The 15,689-nt window shown below is 44.1% G+C and overlaps 1 pseudogene; it reads left to right on the top strand.

Moving 5' to 3' along the window:
* The window catches only part of LOC125506677, a 37,662-nt pseudogene extending 30,355 nt beyond the window's left edge, over window positions 1–7,307 (top strand).
* The last annotated feature ends 8,382 nt before the right edge of the window (window positions 7,308–15,689 follow it).

Here is a 15,689-nt window from a genome sequence, read left to right as displayed (position 1 = left end):
CATCCAGGTTCCGCTATTGGTTATTGACCGGAGACGTGTCTCGATCATGTCTACATAGTTCTCGAACCCGTAGGGTCCGCACGCTTAAGGTTTCGATGACAGTTATATTATGAGTTTATATATTTTGATGTACCAAAGGTTGTTCGGAGTCCCGGATGTGATCACGGACTTGATGAGGGGTCTCAAAATGGTCGAGACATAAAGATCGATATATTGGACGACTATATTTGGACACCGGAACGGTTCCGGGTGAGATTGGGACAATACCGGATCACCGGGAGGTTATCGGAACCCCCCGGGAGGTATATGGGCCTTATTGGGCCTTAGTGGAAAGGAGGGGAAAGGAGCAAGGGAGGGCCCCCCCCAAGCCCAATCCGAATTGGGAAGGGGGCCGGCCCCCCTTTCCTTCCTCCCTCCTTCCTCTTCCTTCCCTCTCCTACTCCTAATAGGAAAAAGGGGAGTCCTACTCCCTGTGGGAGTTGGACTCCCCCCTAGGGTGCGCCACCCTCCTTGGCCGGCCCCCTCCTCCACTCCTTTATATACGGGGGCAGGGGGCACCCCATAGACACAACAATTGATCATTGATCTCTTAGCCGTGTGTGGTGCCCCCCTCCACTATAATCCTCGATAATATTGTAGCGGTGCTGAGGCGAAGCCCTGCGACGGTAAAACATCAAGATCGTCACCACGCCGTCGTGCTGACGAAACTCATCCCCGACACTTTGCTGGATCGGAGTCCGGGGATCGTCATCGAGCTGAACGTGTGCTAGAACTCGGAGGTGCCGTAGTATCGGTGCTTGATCGGTCGGGCCGTGAAGACATACGACTACATCAACCGCGTTGTGCTAACGCTTCCGCTTTCGGTCTATGAGGGTACGTAGACAACACTCTCCCCTCTCGTTGCTATACATCACCATGATCTTGCGTGTGCATAGGAAATTTTTTGAAATTACTATGTTCCCCAATAGTGGCATCCGAGCCTAGGTTTTATGCGTTGATGTTGTGCACGAGTAGAACACAAATGAGTTGTGGGCGATATAAGTCATACTGCTTACCAGCATGTCATACTTTGGTTCGGCGGTATTGTTGGATGAAGCGGCCCGGACCGACATTACGCGTACGCTTACGCGAGACTGGTTCTACCGACGTGCTTTGCACACAGGTGGCTGGCGGGTGTCGGTTTCTCCAACTTTAGTTGAACCAAGTGTGGCTACGCCCGGTCCTTGTGAAGGTTAAAACAACACTAACTTGACAAACTATCGTTGTGGTTTGGATGCGTAGGTAAGAACGATTCTTGCTAAGCCCGTTGCAGCCATGTAAAACTTGCAACAACAAAGTAGAGGATGTCTAACTTGTTTTTGCAAGGCATGTTGTGATGTGATATGGTCAAGACATGATGAGATATAAGTTGTTGTATGAGATGATCATGTTTTGTTGAAGTTATCGGCAACAGGCAAAAGCCTTATGGTTATCTCTCTATTGCATAAGATGCAAGCGCCAAATAATTGCTTTACTTTATCGCTATGCGATAGCAATAGTTGCAAGAGTAGTAGTTGGCGAGACAACCATGTGACGACACATTGATATAGATCAAGATGATGGAGATCATGGTGTCATGCCGGCGACGATGGAAATCATGACGATACTTTGGAGATGGAGATCAAAGGCACAAGATGATGATGGCCATATCATGTCACATATTTTGATTGCATGTGATGTTTATCTTTTATACATCTTATTTTGCTTAGTTCGACAGTAGCTTTATAAGATGATCTCTCACTAATTATCAAGGTACAAGTGTTCTCCCTGAGTATGCACCGTTGCGAAAGTTCTTCGTGCTGAGACACCACGTGATGATCGGGTGTGATAGGCTCCACATTCAAATACAATGGGTGCAAAACAGTTGCACACGCGGAATACTCAGGTTAAACTTGACGAGCCTAGCATATAACAGATATGGCCTCGGAACACGAAGACCAAAAGGTCGAGCGTGAATCATATAGTAGATATGATCAACATAGTGATGTTCACCATTGAAACTACTCCATCTCACGTGATGATCGGACATGGTTTAGTTGATTTGGATCACGTGATCACTTAGAGGATTAGAGGGATGTCTATCTAAGTGGGAATTCTTAAGTAATATGATTAATTGAGCTTTAATTTATCATGAACTTAGTCCTAGTTGTATTAGCATATCTATGTTGTAGATCAATAGCTCGCGTTTAGCTCCCCTGTTTTATTTTGATATGTTCCTAGAGAAAACTAAGTTGAAAGATGTTAGTAGCAATGATGCGGATTGGATCCGTGATCTGAGGTTTATCCTCATTGCTGCACAGAAGAATTATGTCTTTGATGCACCGCTAGGTGACAAACCTATTGCAGGAGCATATGCAGATGTTATGAACATTTGGCTAGCTCAATATGATGACTACTTGATAGTTTAGTGCACCATGCTTAAACGGCTTATAATCGGGACTTCAAAGACGTTTAGAACGTCATGGACCATATGAGATGTTCCAGGAGTTGAAGTTAATATTTCAAGCAAATACCCGAGTTGAGAGATATGAAGTCTCCAACAAGTTCTATAGCTAAAAGATGGAGGAGAATAGCTCAAGCAGTGAGCATGTGCTCAGATTGTCTGGGTACTACAATCGCTTGAATCAAGTGGGAGTTAATCTTCCAGATAAAATAGTGATTGACAGAATTCTCTAGTCACCATCACCAAGTTAGTAGAACTTCGTGATGAACTATGATATGCAAGGGATAACGGAAACGATTCCCAAGCTCTTCGTAATGCTGAAATCGACGAAGGTAGAAATCAAGAAAAATGTCAAGTGTTGATGGTAGACAAGACCACTAGTTTCAAGAAAAGGGTAAAGGGAAGAAGGGGAACTTCAAGAAGAACGGCAAGCAAGTTGCTGCTCAAGTGAAGAAGCCCAAGTCTGGTCCTAAGCCTGAGACTAAGTGCTTCTACTGCAAAGGGACTGGTCACTGGAAGCGGAACTGCCCCAAGTATTTGGCGGATAAGAAGGATGGCAAAGTGAACAAAGGTATATTTGATATACAGATTATTGATGTGTATTTTACTAGTGTTCGTAGCAACCCCTCGGTATTTGATATTGGTTCAGTTGCTAAGAGTAGTAACTCGAAACGGGAGTTGCACAATGAACATAGACTAGTTAAGGGTGAAGTGACAATGTGTGTTGGAAGTGGTTCCAAGATTGATATGATCATCATCGCACACTCCCTATACATTTGGGATTAGTGTTGAACCTAAATAAGTGTTATTTGGTGTTTGCGTTGAGCATGAATATGATTTGATCATGTTTATTGCAATACAGTTATTCATTTAAGTAAGAGAATAAAATGTTGTTCTGTTTACATGAATAAAACCTTATATGGTTACACACCCAATGAAAATGGTTCGTTGGATCTCGATCGTAGTGATACACATATTCATAATATTGAAACCAAAAGATGCAAAGTTAATAATGATGGTGCAATTTATTTGTGGCACTGTCGTTTAGGTCCTATTGGTGTAAAGCACATGAAGAAAATCCATGCTGATGGGCTTTTGGAATCACTTGATTATGAATCAGTTGATGCTTATGAACCATGCCTCATGGGCAAGATGACTAAGACTCCGTTCTCCAGAACAATGGAGCGAGCAACAGATTTGTTGGAAATCATACATACTGATGTATGTGGTCCGATGAATATTGAGGCTCGTGGCAGGTATCATTATTTTCTGATCTTCACAGATGATTTGAGTAGATATGAGTATATCTACTTGATGAAACACAAGTCTGAAACATTTGAAAAGTTCAAAGAATTTCAGAGTGAAGTGGAGAATCATCATAACAAAAATGAAAGTTTCTACGATATGATCTCAGAAGTAAAATATTTGGGTTACGAGTTTGGCCTTCAGTTAAAAACAATGTGAAATAGTTTCACTACTCATGCCACCTGGAACACCACAGCATAATGGTGTGTCCGAACGTCATAACCGTACTTTATTAGATATGGTGCGATCTATGATGTCTCTTACCGATCTACCACTTTGGGGTTATGCATTAGATACAGCTGCATTCACGCTAAATAGGGCACCATCTAAATCCGTGGAGATGATACCGTAGGAACTGTGGTTTGGCAAGAAACCAAAGTTGTCGTTTCTTAAAGTTTGGGGTTGCGATGCTTATAAGAAAAAGTTTCATCCTGATAAGCTCAAACCCAAATCGGAGAAATGTGTCTTCATAGGATAGCCAAAGGAGACAATTGGGTACACCTTCTATCACAGATCCGAAGGCAAGACATTCGTTGCTGAGAATGGATACTTTCTAGAGAAGGAGTTTCTCTCAAAAGAAGTGAGTGGGAGGAAAGTAGAACTTGATAAGGTAATTGTACCTTCTCCCTTATTGGAAAGTAGTTCATCATAGAAATCTGTTCCTGTGACTACTACACCAATTAGTGAGGAAGCTGATGATGATGATCATGTAACTTCAGATCTTTGCCATCTGCTAGCAGATGGCAAAGAACGTCTTTGCCATCTGCTTACAAAAAACAGATGGCAAAGAAATGACAGCTGGCAAAGAAATGACAGATGGCAAAGAACCTGGTTGCCATCAGCCAGTTCTTTGCCATCTGCCAGCAGATGGCAAAGAATCTTTGCCATCCGCTGGCAGATGGCAAAGAAGTGTGTGGGGCCCAGTGGATGACGGAGCTGTAACGGCCCACTAGCCCCACCTTTTTGCCATCTGCCAGCCGACGGCAAAGATTCTTTGCCATCAGCTGGCTGATGGCAAAGAGGTGGGGCTTTGCCATCCGCTGGCTGATGGCAAAGAGGTGGGACTATCTCCTCCCCCTCTTCTTCACAAAAAAATCTCCTCCCCTCTCTCCCAGCCCAGCCCCCCCTCTCTCTCTCTCTCCCAGCCCGGCCCCACCCCTCTCTCTCTCTCCCCCCAGCCCGGCCCCACCCCTCTCTCTCCTCCCCACTCTTCCCAGCCACCACCGAACCGCACCCCCAGCCCCGTGTTCCCCGACGCCGCCCCTCCCCGCCGCCCAGCACCACCCGCCCCTCCCCGTCACCGCCCAGCACCGCCGCCGGCCCACCCCTCCCTGCCACCGAAGCCCTCCCCCGACCAGCCCCGCCACCACAGCCCGCCCCTGCGCCCGCCCCTCAACCGTTGCAGGCCGTGGCGCCGCCCCCTCCCCGCGGCCCTTCCGGCCACCGCGGCCGTCCCCGCCACCGCAGCCCACCCCTGCGCCCGCCCCTCCACCGAGCCAGGCTGCGGCGCCGGCCCCTCCCCGCGGCCCTCCCCGCCACCGTGCCATCCACCGAGCCAGGCCCCTACGCCCGCCCCTCCACACGAAAAAGGTGCAGATGTACAACACTATGTCACGATTTACAAGTTTTTAGTACACGATGGACTCAGTTTGGGGTTCTTCATCTATTCTCAGTGAGATGTAGAGAATGCTCATGCTGATGATAGACTAGACTAACCCGTCTTTTGTTCTTGTGCTTTGTTCATCATTTAATCAAATTATCATTATTTGATTTTCTCTCTAAATCAACTCGGGAGACACAAATCGGCCTGATGTTGGTAGTATGCTATCATGAAAATCTTTACATGTCTTCGCTGAACACCTCTTTACATGTTCTCATCCATACGAGGTTTCAAACTTGGTCTCCATTTGTTACAAGTTTTGAGCATGATACTGAACCTGTATATATATATGTATTGGTGAGAAATCCACTAAGGAAATTCTACAATGATGATGTAATCCTTTCTCTGTTTTTGAGCAGAACGTGCACAGTAACTGTGATGCTAGGGTTCACATCTATACACGGACTTGCAGGTCCCCATGTCAAATTATGCAGTTAGGTTGAATTCCCATCAGAAACTGGTAGGATGGGATATAGGCCTCTGAAAATCTTTCAGAGAAACATCTTTTGTATGTGATCGAAAGAAGTTGATGAACTGAAAGCAAGATTTATAGTGTTAAAAATCTGCTTGCTGTTTCAAAAAATAATGTTCAGACTTGCAGTCGAAGTTGCAATTGGAATTCAATCAAAATTCACAAAATTCTCTTCTTGCTACATTACAAAGTAATTGCTAGGCAGTTGCAGTGTAAGTTGGCAAGTTCTGCTGGTGTAAATCTTGGACTATAATTTGTAGGTGTTCTTGGACTCTTTTGCACTATAATTCTTGATAATTTTCAGTGTCATTTACTTTGTCAACACAGTGTGTAGGCTCTGAATGTTTTTATGCTATTAGCCTATTAGGTGCACACATTCTTTTGTATTTTTCTGCATGCTTTCACTAATATTGAGTCTGCAGTGTAATTTTCAGCTACCTAAGGATTATAGTGTAGGTTCTATGATTTTTGCCACTGTATTTCTTCATTCTAGACTTCAAAGTTTTTGTAATTTCCAAAGTATCCTGTTTGTTTCTAATTTAATATACTAATATTTCTCCAGATTTTATTACTATATAGTAAGTAGAAGTGTTTCTGACCTGGTGATCTTCCTGGGATTTCCCTCAATGTTTGGCTGTTTGGTGGGTCGCAAGCTGATGGGCAGTTGTTCGCCATGGTCCAGGGTATTTGTGGTTCAGGTTTAGTTGAAACCGGGTGATAGTCTAGCCCGACCCATTTTTTAGAAATAGAAAGCGTACAATCGCTGGGGTGGGTTTTTTTGGACATACAAGTGTCCTCAGTTTATTTGTCAGGAAATGTGAATGTTACCAAATTGAAAAGCAATCAAGTACTAAATAGACACTCCCTAATTTTAAGATGATTTTTAACCTAGCCTTTTCTGTTTAGTGCTGGTTTGGCTTACTTAGCTTTTATATTTGACCAATCAGGTTCACAAATAGATACCAACCTAGACACGAGCTGGATAAACCCTATCTGATTTTGTTTTCTCCACTTGAGATTTGCAGGGGAGGTTGCATTGCCCGGAGGAAAGGCAGAGGAGGGTGATGATGATGATGCAGCAACAACATTAAGGGAGGTAAAGGAGGAGATTGGGCTTGATCCAGCCTTGGTCACTCTCATTTCCTCGCTTGAGCTCTTCTTGCCCAAGGTAAGATGTCTATGAGTTCTCGCCTATACCCCTACTGAAAAAAAAATCACATTGTATAGTGGATAGACTATTTAAGTGCACACTGAAAGGCATGTATATTTGTGTTGATCGGGTGGATTTAAATGTGCAGTTGTTTCGTCGCTGCGAGGGTCTGGTGTTCGACGACCTCCCCGTGCGTTCAACGAGCTCTGCCCCGACGTTCGTGGGTGAGCACAAATGACATCTCCTCCTCCCCTAATCATTTTTTGTGTTCCGGTCTTCGTGCCGATGAAACATGCTAGCTATAGGTAGATTGAATCATCAGTATGCGTGACCACTATGCGTCTCCCATTTGAAAGGGTTACATCTATAAATATGCATGCATTTGCATATTTATAACCGTGATTCTTTCGAATTGTCCAACGTTATCCATGGACAGCCCGAGTATGTGTAGATTGGGTTCGTTTTCCCATATGCTCTGCTCCGGATCCGATGCAGAATTTCGTCAGTGCCTCCCTGTTGTTCTCCGGGTACACATCCTCTCTGCTTATTGCCGAGACGTGTATCAGGAGAACAACGGGGAGGTGCTGCCGAAATTTTGTGTCGGATCCGGAGCAGAGCATGGGAAAACAAACCCAATCTACACATACTCGGGTGGGATTAGGACCTATCTTTACCTATTAGCGTCTAGGTTGCATGGACGTAATAAAACTGAGAAACTCTATTAACTGATGAATATGGTTTGCTGAATTATGTATGTATTTCTTGTGTGTCCAGTAGCTAGGCAAGATGAGTGATCGTGCGTGGATGTACACCGGTCACCCTAGTCAGAAAGACATGACCCCTGAATGGATGACAAAAACCAAGGGGTTTATCAGAGCCGCATTTGCAAATGGACAGGAAACAACCTGGTGCCCCTGTGTCGAGTGCGACAACTATCGTAAGATGTCAGAGTTTGAAATGATCAAACACCTGCATAAGTGGGGTTTTATGCCCGGTTATACGATGTGGACATTTCATGGTGAGTCTGCCCAACGTTCCAGAGCTGAGGAGGGCCGTCGTCCCACTGACGAGCATGGTACCGGGATGGAAGACATGGTGCAATACTTTGATGATGCTCGGGATTCGGACGATGAGATGGAGGAATATGCAAAGGCCTTCAATGATATGTTGGAGTCTTTGAAGCGTCCTCTCCACGAGCGCATCGAGCTTTGTCAGCTGGATGCCATCGCACAAGTAATGGCTCTGAAGGCTCAATTCAACTTGGGCAGAGAATGCTATGGCGCGATGGTGACACTATTTGGACGCTTTCTACCCAAAGGCCATATAATGCCTGCAAACATGTACCAGTCGGACAAAATCCTCCGTGTACTTAAGATGCCCTATGAGAAGATAGATGCCTGTGAGAATGGATGTGCCTTATTTAGGCTCCAGTATGCGGACTTGAACTATTGTCCCATTTGCAAGTCTTCCAGGTATGTTGAGGTAGACAATGGTATGGGTGAGAAGAGTCAGACCAAAATCCCCATTAACGTTCTTCGGTATATGCAAATCATACCAAGACTTCAACGTATGTTCATGGTCGAAGAGACGGCCAGACAGATGACATGGCACAAATTGGGCAAAAGAACCGAACGGGATGCAGATGGGAATCTGATGATGGTACACACATCGGATGGTGCTGCATGGAAACACTTCGATGCATTGCATGATGAAAAAGCGGAAGATCCAAGGAATCCTCGAGTAGCATCAGCACAGATGGGTTCAATGTGTTTGGTATGATGGCAGCCCAATACAGATGTTGGCCTGTATTTGTCATTCCACTCAATCTCCCCCCCAGACAGATTATGCAAAGAAAGAACATTTCCCTGACGTTGATAATTCCGGGGCCTAACTATCCGGGGAAGAATATGAACTGATACATTGTAGTAGCACTCTCCCGCAGGTCAAGAAGCGCCAGACCAGCTCTGATCCTGAGATACCGCCTCGTTTACGACTAGTGGAAATCAAATTCCAGGTTTGTTATACGGACTCAGTAGCCTTTCCTCCATTACATTGTGTTTGCGGCCGTCGATGATTACAATGCTAACGAGTGGTGTTGCAGGCTGCTATTGAGGCAGAGAGAGCGAAGACCTAGGCTGCTTTTGAGGAGAGGGACCGGCAGTTGGCGGAGAGGGACCGGCAGGCGGCGGAGAGGGACAGGGAGAATGAGGAGAGGACGGCTAGGCTGTTGGAGGAGGAGAGGAACCGAAATGACTCGGCTAACTGGGCCATGTACGAGCTCTTCATGGTAAGTTTCTTCTGCATATTAGCTAAATCATGAACGCAATGTTCCTTTCATTATTAACTAATATGACTGACTCGTCAGAACCAAATGTGCAGTCCATGTGCGAGAAGAACGGCCAGACCCCTCCGCCGATGCCAGTCATTGCTCCGGCGGGCACGGTGAGTTTCATTTGAATGGTCATTAGTTACTAGTCTTCACATTTGAGTTGCATCATGCTAACGATACATTGGAAATAATATTTGGTGCAGCGTAACTCCCGACAAGCATCGACCGATCCTTCTCCGTCTGCCACTAGCGCGACCGGTCCTACACCTACACCTACACCTACACCTCCATGATGACGGTAAGTTTCCTAAGTGTTTTGCTTAATAGGGTTTTGTTGTGATGCCATGTTGTATCTACACATATCGTGCATAATGTGTGTATGTTTGAAATGCATTGTATGTGTGGGATTCGACACCTAGTCGCGTGCCTTTGGTAGCCTTCCATACAAGGAAATGCCTCCTAGTGCTTCCACTGAGCCATGGTAGTTCGCTACTGCTCCGGAACACATGGATTGACCGACATGTGTCCTTCTTTGCTCCTGTGTCTGTCCCTACGGGGAAATGTCACGCGGTGTATCACCGAAGTCCTTGTAGCTTGCTACGACTTGGTTGCACTCACTGATGACCGACACGTGCATTGCTGGGTCATGTATGCCTGTCCCTGTACGTTTGTGCCACCTTGGTTCTATGACTAGTCATGTCGGCCTGGGTTCTCTGCCATATGGATACTAGCGACATAATCATATACTTAGCATTTTTTTCCTCCAAAATGACTCAATATGCTTAGCTAGCTCAAAAATGACATAATAAGCTTAATTAGCTCCAAAATGACATATTTAACCTAGGATAGCTCTAAAATGACCTATACTTAGCATTTTTCCTCCAAAATGACTTAATATGCTTAGCTAGCTTAAAAATGACATATTTAACCTAGGATAGCTCTAAAATGACCTATACTTAGCATCTTTTCCTCCAAAATGACTTAATATGCTTAGCTAGCTCTAAAATAATATAATATGCTTAAGAAATGACATATTTTAGGTCCTAAATGACTTCATATGCTTAGCTTGCTCCAAAATGACATAATAACCTTACTTAGCTCCAAAATGACCTATTTAACCTAGGCTAGCTCTAAAATGACCTATACTTAGCATTTTTTCCTCCAAAATGACACAATATGCTTATCTAGCTCAAAAATTACATAATAAGCTTAATTAGCTCCAAAATGACCTATTTAACCTAGGATAGCTCTAAAATGACCTATACTTAGCATTTTTTTCTCCAAAATAACTTAATATGCTTAACTAGCTTCAAAATGACCTATTTAACCTAGGATAGCTCTAAAATGACCTATTTTATAGATATAAGTTGCATCATAATAATCTTCACATTTTAGTTGCATCATAATAAACTTCTTCTTCTAGTCTTCTTCTAATAACTTTCTTCTTTCCCATTTTACAGATTTGCTTAAGATCATGGAAGCTTGGGTTGATGGAGTGCTTGTATTTAGTTTTTGTTTTGACCTTGTGAAACTTGTTACCTATGGATGAAACTGTGTAATATTGATGAAACTATGTATATGTACGGATGAAACTTGCTACTATTGGTAACATGTATTGGATATATGTGTTCATGACTATTGGTAATATGTGTTGAATATGCTATATTGGTCATATAAATATATTTGTGTTTGATATTCTGTGAAAATGAATTGATATAAGAAAAAACAAAATTAAATGGGGCAATATAGTCACTTTGCCATCTGCTGGAAGATGGCAAAGAGCTTTGCCATCAGCTGGCAGATGGCAAAGAGGCCACGTGTCATCTACACGTAAAATTTGGGCTGACCTATTTGGGCTCTTTGCCATCTGCCAGCAGATGGCAAAGCTCTTTGCCATGTGCTGGCAGACGGCAAAGCATGCAGCCTTTGCCATCTGCTGGCACACGGCAAAGCATGCAGCCTTAGCCATCCGCTGGCACACGGCAAAGAGCCTGCATACTTTGCCATCTGCTGTCGGATGGCAAAGAGCCTGCAGCCTTTGCCATCTGCTGGCTAACAGCAAAGTATGTCGTTAGCCTTCTAACGGGGCTAACCCCGTTAAGAGGCTTTGCCATCTGCCAGCTGATGGCAAAGCCACAGGCTCTTTGCCATCAGCCAGCAGATGGCAAAGAAGCCTTTGCCGACAGGGTTTCAGACAAACTGTTTGCCATCTGCTGGCTGATGGCAAAGCCTTTGCCATCCGCCGACCATGCCTTTGCCATCTGCCATGGCAGATGGCAAAGTGCCAGATTCTAGTAGTGACTACCGAATCTCGTAGGTAAACCAGAGTGAGATCCGCACCAGAGTGGTACAGTAATCCTGTTCTGGAGGTCATGTTACTTGACCATGACGAGCCTACGAACTATGAGGAAGTGATGATGAGCCCAGATTCCGCGAAATGGCTTGAGGCCATGAAATCTGAGATGAGATCCATGTATGAGAACAAAGTATGGACTTTGATTGACTTGCCCAATGATCGGCGAGCCATTGAGATTAAATGGATCTTCAAGAGGACACTACTAGGGAAAAGGCTAGCAACAGCGCGGGTTTTAGGCCTATCAGCAGCGCGGGTGCCCGCGCTACCAATAAGGCGCTACAGCTAACTCTTAGTAGTAGCGCTGCCTATACCCGCGCTACCACTATTGACTATAGAAGCAGCGCTTTTCAGGAAAACGCTGCTATTACTTAGCTGTAGCGATTTCCCGGTCCAGCGCTACTGTTATATCTTTCACCATTTCCCCATTCCAGCTTCGATAAACTGCAATTTCCAGATACTAGGTACTACTAGATATCAATTTCATAAAGCATTATAGGTACAAGGTAGTACTCCCTCGGTTTGAAATTACTCATCGTGGTTTTAGTTCAAATTTGAACTCAAACCACGACGAGTAATTTGGAACCGAGGGAGTACTAGATAACAATTTCATATATACTCAACATGCATCCTCAAGCAGTACAAGGTGACATCGACGACAATCATCATATTTAGTTCTAGATGATATCGACGACGATCATCATATGTAGTTCTACATGATATCGACGACGATCATCATATGTAGTTCTAGATGATATAGCCACACACACATATGTAGTTCTAGATGATATCGACGATGATCATCATCCTCAAGCCTGGGCGGTGGGTGTTCCTGATAGTAATTAGGATGGCATGTCCAGCACGAAGATTCTTGCCAACGAGGAATCTCTTCCACCCAACCGAGTTCAAGTGTGTGCGACCATCTGTGCCCATGCGGTAAGTACATGTGGTGACGGAGCCCCTTGTGGTAAGGCGTAGTCCAACTGAGCCTTCTTCATCAGGCTCGATACCACAACTCACAGATAGGTTCTTTGGCAATCTCTGAATAAGAAAAACATATCAATTAATAAATAGCCTCACACATACTCTTGCAAATATATTTCTATTAAGTCTAGATTTCTACACTATCAAAAGACACAGTACTACGCATTTGTACTAATTAATCATGAATTCTATAATAAGTATATATATATGGATTATCTACACTATTAATAGTTCTTTGGATTCTACACTAATAAGCATGTGATCAGACTCTACACTAAAGTATATCATCGACTAGATTCCACAAAGCATATCATTGGACTCTACACTAAGCATGTCATCGGATTCACTAAGCATATAATCGGATAATTTGCATTTGTAAGTATAACAATAAAGCATATATATATCATCAAATTACTACATGCAGTACGTATAACATACCATTTCATGTCGATCGACCATGGTACTTGTCAGGCGGGTCACGAATGGCACCCCGACAAAGTCATCATGTGGCGGAATTATGTCCCATAGGTTGCACACCTCCTCCTCGCTCAGCCTCATTCTTTGAGCTATGATGGCTTCATGAAGTGGGTTCTCATCATCTTCATTGAGTGGGTCCTCATTATCTTCATCATCTTCCTCATCTTCATCATCTTCCACCAGGTTGATATAAATGACAACCAGCTTGGGTCTTTCTACTCTGAAGGAGAATCTGATCAACTCACCACCAGTAAGACGCATGCAAGCGAGGAAACGGGCCCATCCATCTCCTCCAATCTGCGACATATTGCGTCCTTTCTCGACCTCCATAGTCTACGGCCCCCCAGGAGCCTCAAATGTCACAGTGTCTCCTGTCAGCTTGTTGAATTTCAACCTCACATTGCATGGGACGATCTGTAAAAGAAAAGCAAAATGACACAATGCAGTAATGCCAACACTAACAATAAAATAGTTGTTACATTTCATCTAATTTCTTACCACTGCATGACGAAAACTCGGATGGAAGTAGATGCCAAACAGCTTGCCAGTTGCAAGGCTGCTGGCACACCTTGACTTGCACAGTCGACATAGTGGTGCTGGTGGTGGCGCCATTTTCCTAAAGCAATATGAGCAAAGGATTAACGATTCACTTCATAGGAAACAAGTGGCAAATTTAACTAAATTGGCACCTACATTTTGCCAAAAAATAACTTATTACAAAAAAACTAAATCGAGCATACTAAATCAACTAAATCAACTAGCATACTAAATCCACTAGCATACTAAATCAACTAAATCAAAATGTTCTAAATCAACTAAATCAACTAGCCTACTAAATAAACTAAATCAAAATGTTCTAAATCAACTAAATCAACTAGCCTACTAAATCAACTGAATCATATCAACTAAATCAAAATGTTACATATGAAACCCTACTAAATCAAAATGTATCAGGGAGGAGGGACAAGGAGGGGCGACTCGAGGAGGGAGAGGATAGTAGGATGGAGGAGGAAGGCGGAGCGAGGAGGGGCCGGCCGGCGGCGAGTGGAGGGAGGACGGATCGAGGAGGAAAGCGGAGCGAGGAGGCGAGTGGAGGGAGGACGGAGGAGGAGGCCGGTACCAAGTCCAGCGAGGAGGATGAGGCGACAGCGGCGCAGATCGGGGGAGGACCGGCGGCGCAGGGGGTGAGGAGGAGACCGTGAGTGTGTGTGAGTGTGATCTATGGATGAGGCTAGTGAGTGGGGGGAGATGGAATGGAATAGCAGTAGCGCGCTATAGGTAAACGCGCTACTGCTAAACTACCTATCAGTAGTGCCTTTCGGCCTCAACGCGCTACTGCTATGTGTCAGTATGTAAAAATAGACATAGACATAAAAAATACATTGATCATCAATGGTCTTTTTGTGTACAATCTGATTTGTCAATAGGAATCCTCGCCGGTTGGTTTAAGAACTAGCGAGGACTCCTATTGCGGCCACAGATCCTACACATAGAGTTCAATGAAGACCAAGTGCTTGTGAAAGTTGTAGAAGAAACATATTTAAGGTGGGTAAAACTCTCTTCACGGAGCGAGGTGGGACTAAATTTTTGTAGTTAATTTAGCAGTAGCGATTATTGCCTGAATGCGCTGTTGCTACATTACGTAGCAGTAGCGCTATTTATTTTAACGCACTGCTGCTATAACTGGCCTCGCGGCGGCGTCGTGGGAATTTTAGCAGTAGCGCTTCTTGGAGTGCACGCGCTACTGATAAACTTGTTTCAGCAGCGAGTTTCCATGGCCCGCGCTACTGCTACTTAGCAGCAGCGCCTGATTTTAAAGTGCGCTGCTGGTAAGATTCTGTGTATAGGCTTTTCCCTAGTAGTGGGAAGACGGACGCTGATAGTAGTGTTACTATCTACAAAGCTAGAATTGTCGCAAAAAGGTTTTCGACAAGTTCAAGGTGTTGACTACGATGAGAGTTTCTCACTCGTATCTATGCTTAAGTCTGTCCGAATCATGTTAGCAATTGCCGCATTTTATGAAATCTGGCAAATGGATAAACAAAACTGTATTCCTTAATGGATTTATTAAAGAAGAGTTGTATATGATGCAACCAGAAGGTTTTGTCAATCCTAAAGGTACTAACAAAATATGCAAGCTCCAGCGATCCATCTATGGACTGGTGCAAGCATCTCAGAGTTGGAATACACGCTTTGATAAGTTGATCAGCATATAGTTTTATACAGACTTGCGGTGAAGCCTGTATTTACAAGAAAGTGAGTGGGAGCACTACATCATTGCTGATAAGTATATGTGAATGACATATTGTTGATCGGAGATAATGTAGAATTATTCTGCAAAGCATAAAGGAGTGTTTGAAAGGAGTTTTTCAAAGAAAGACCTCGGTGAAGCTACTTACATATTGAGCATCAAGACCTGTAGAGATAGATCAAGACGCTTGATAAGTTTTTCAATGAGTACATACCTTGACAAGATT

This window comes from Triticum urartu, chromosome 5 (genome assembly GCF_003073215.2).
Source record: "Triticum urartu cultivar G1812 chromosome 5, Tu2.1, whole genome shotgun sequence".
NCBI lineage: Eukaryota > Viridiplantae > Streptophyta > Magnoliopsida > Poales > Poaceae > Triticum > Triticum urartu.
The sequence above is the reverse complement of the archived record's forward strand: the minus strand, read 5'-3'. Positions and strand labels throughout refer to the sequence as shown.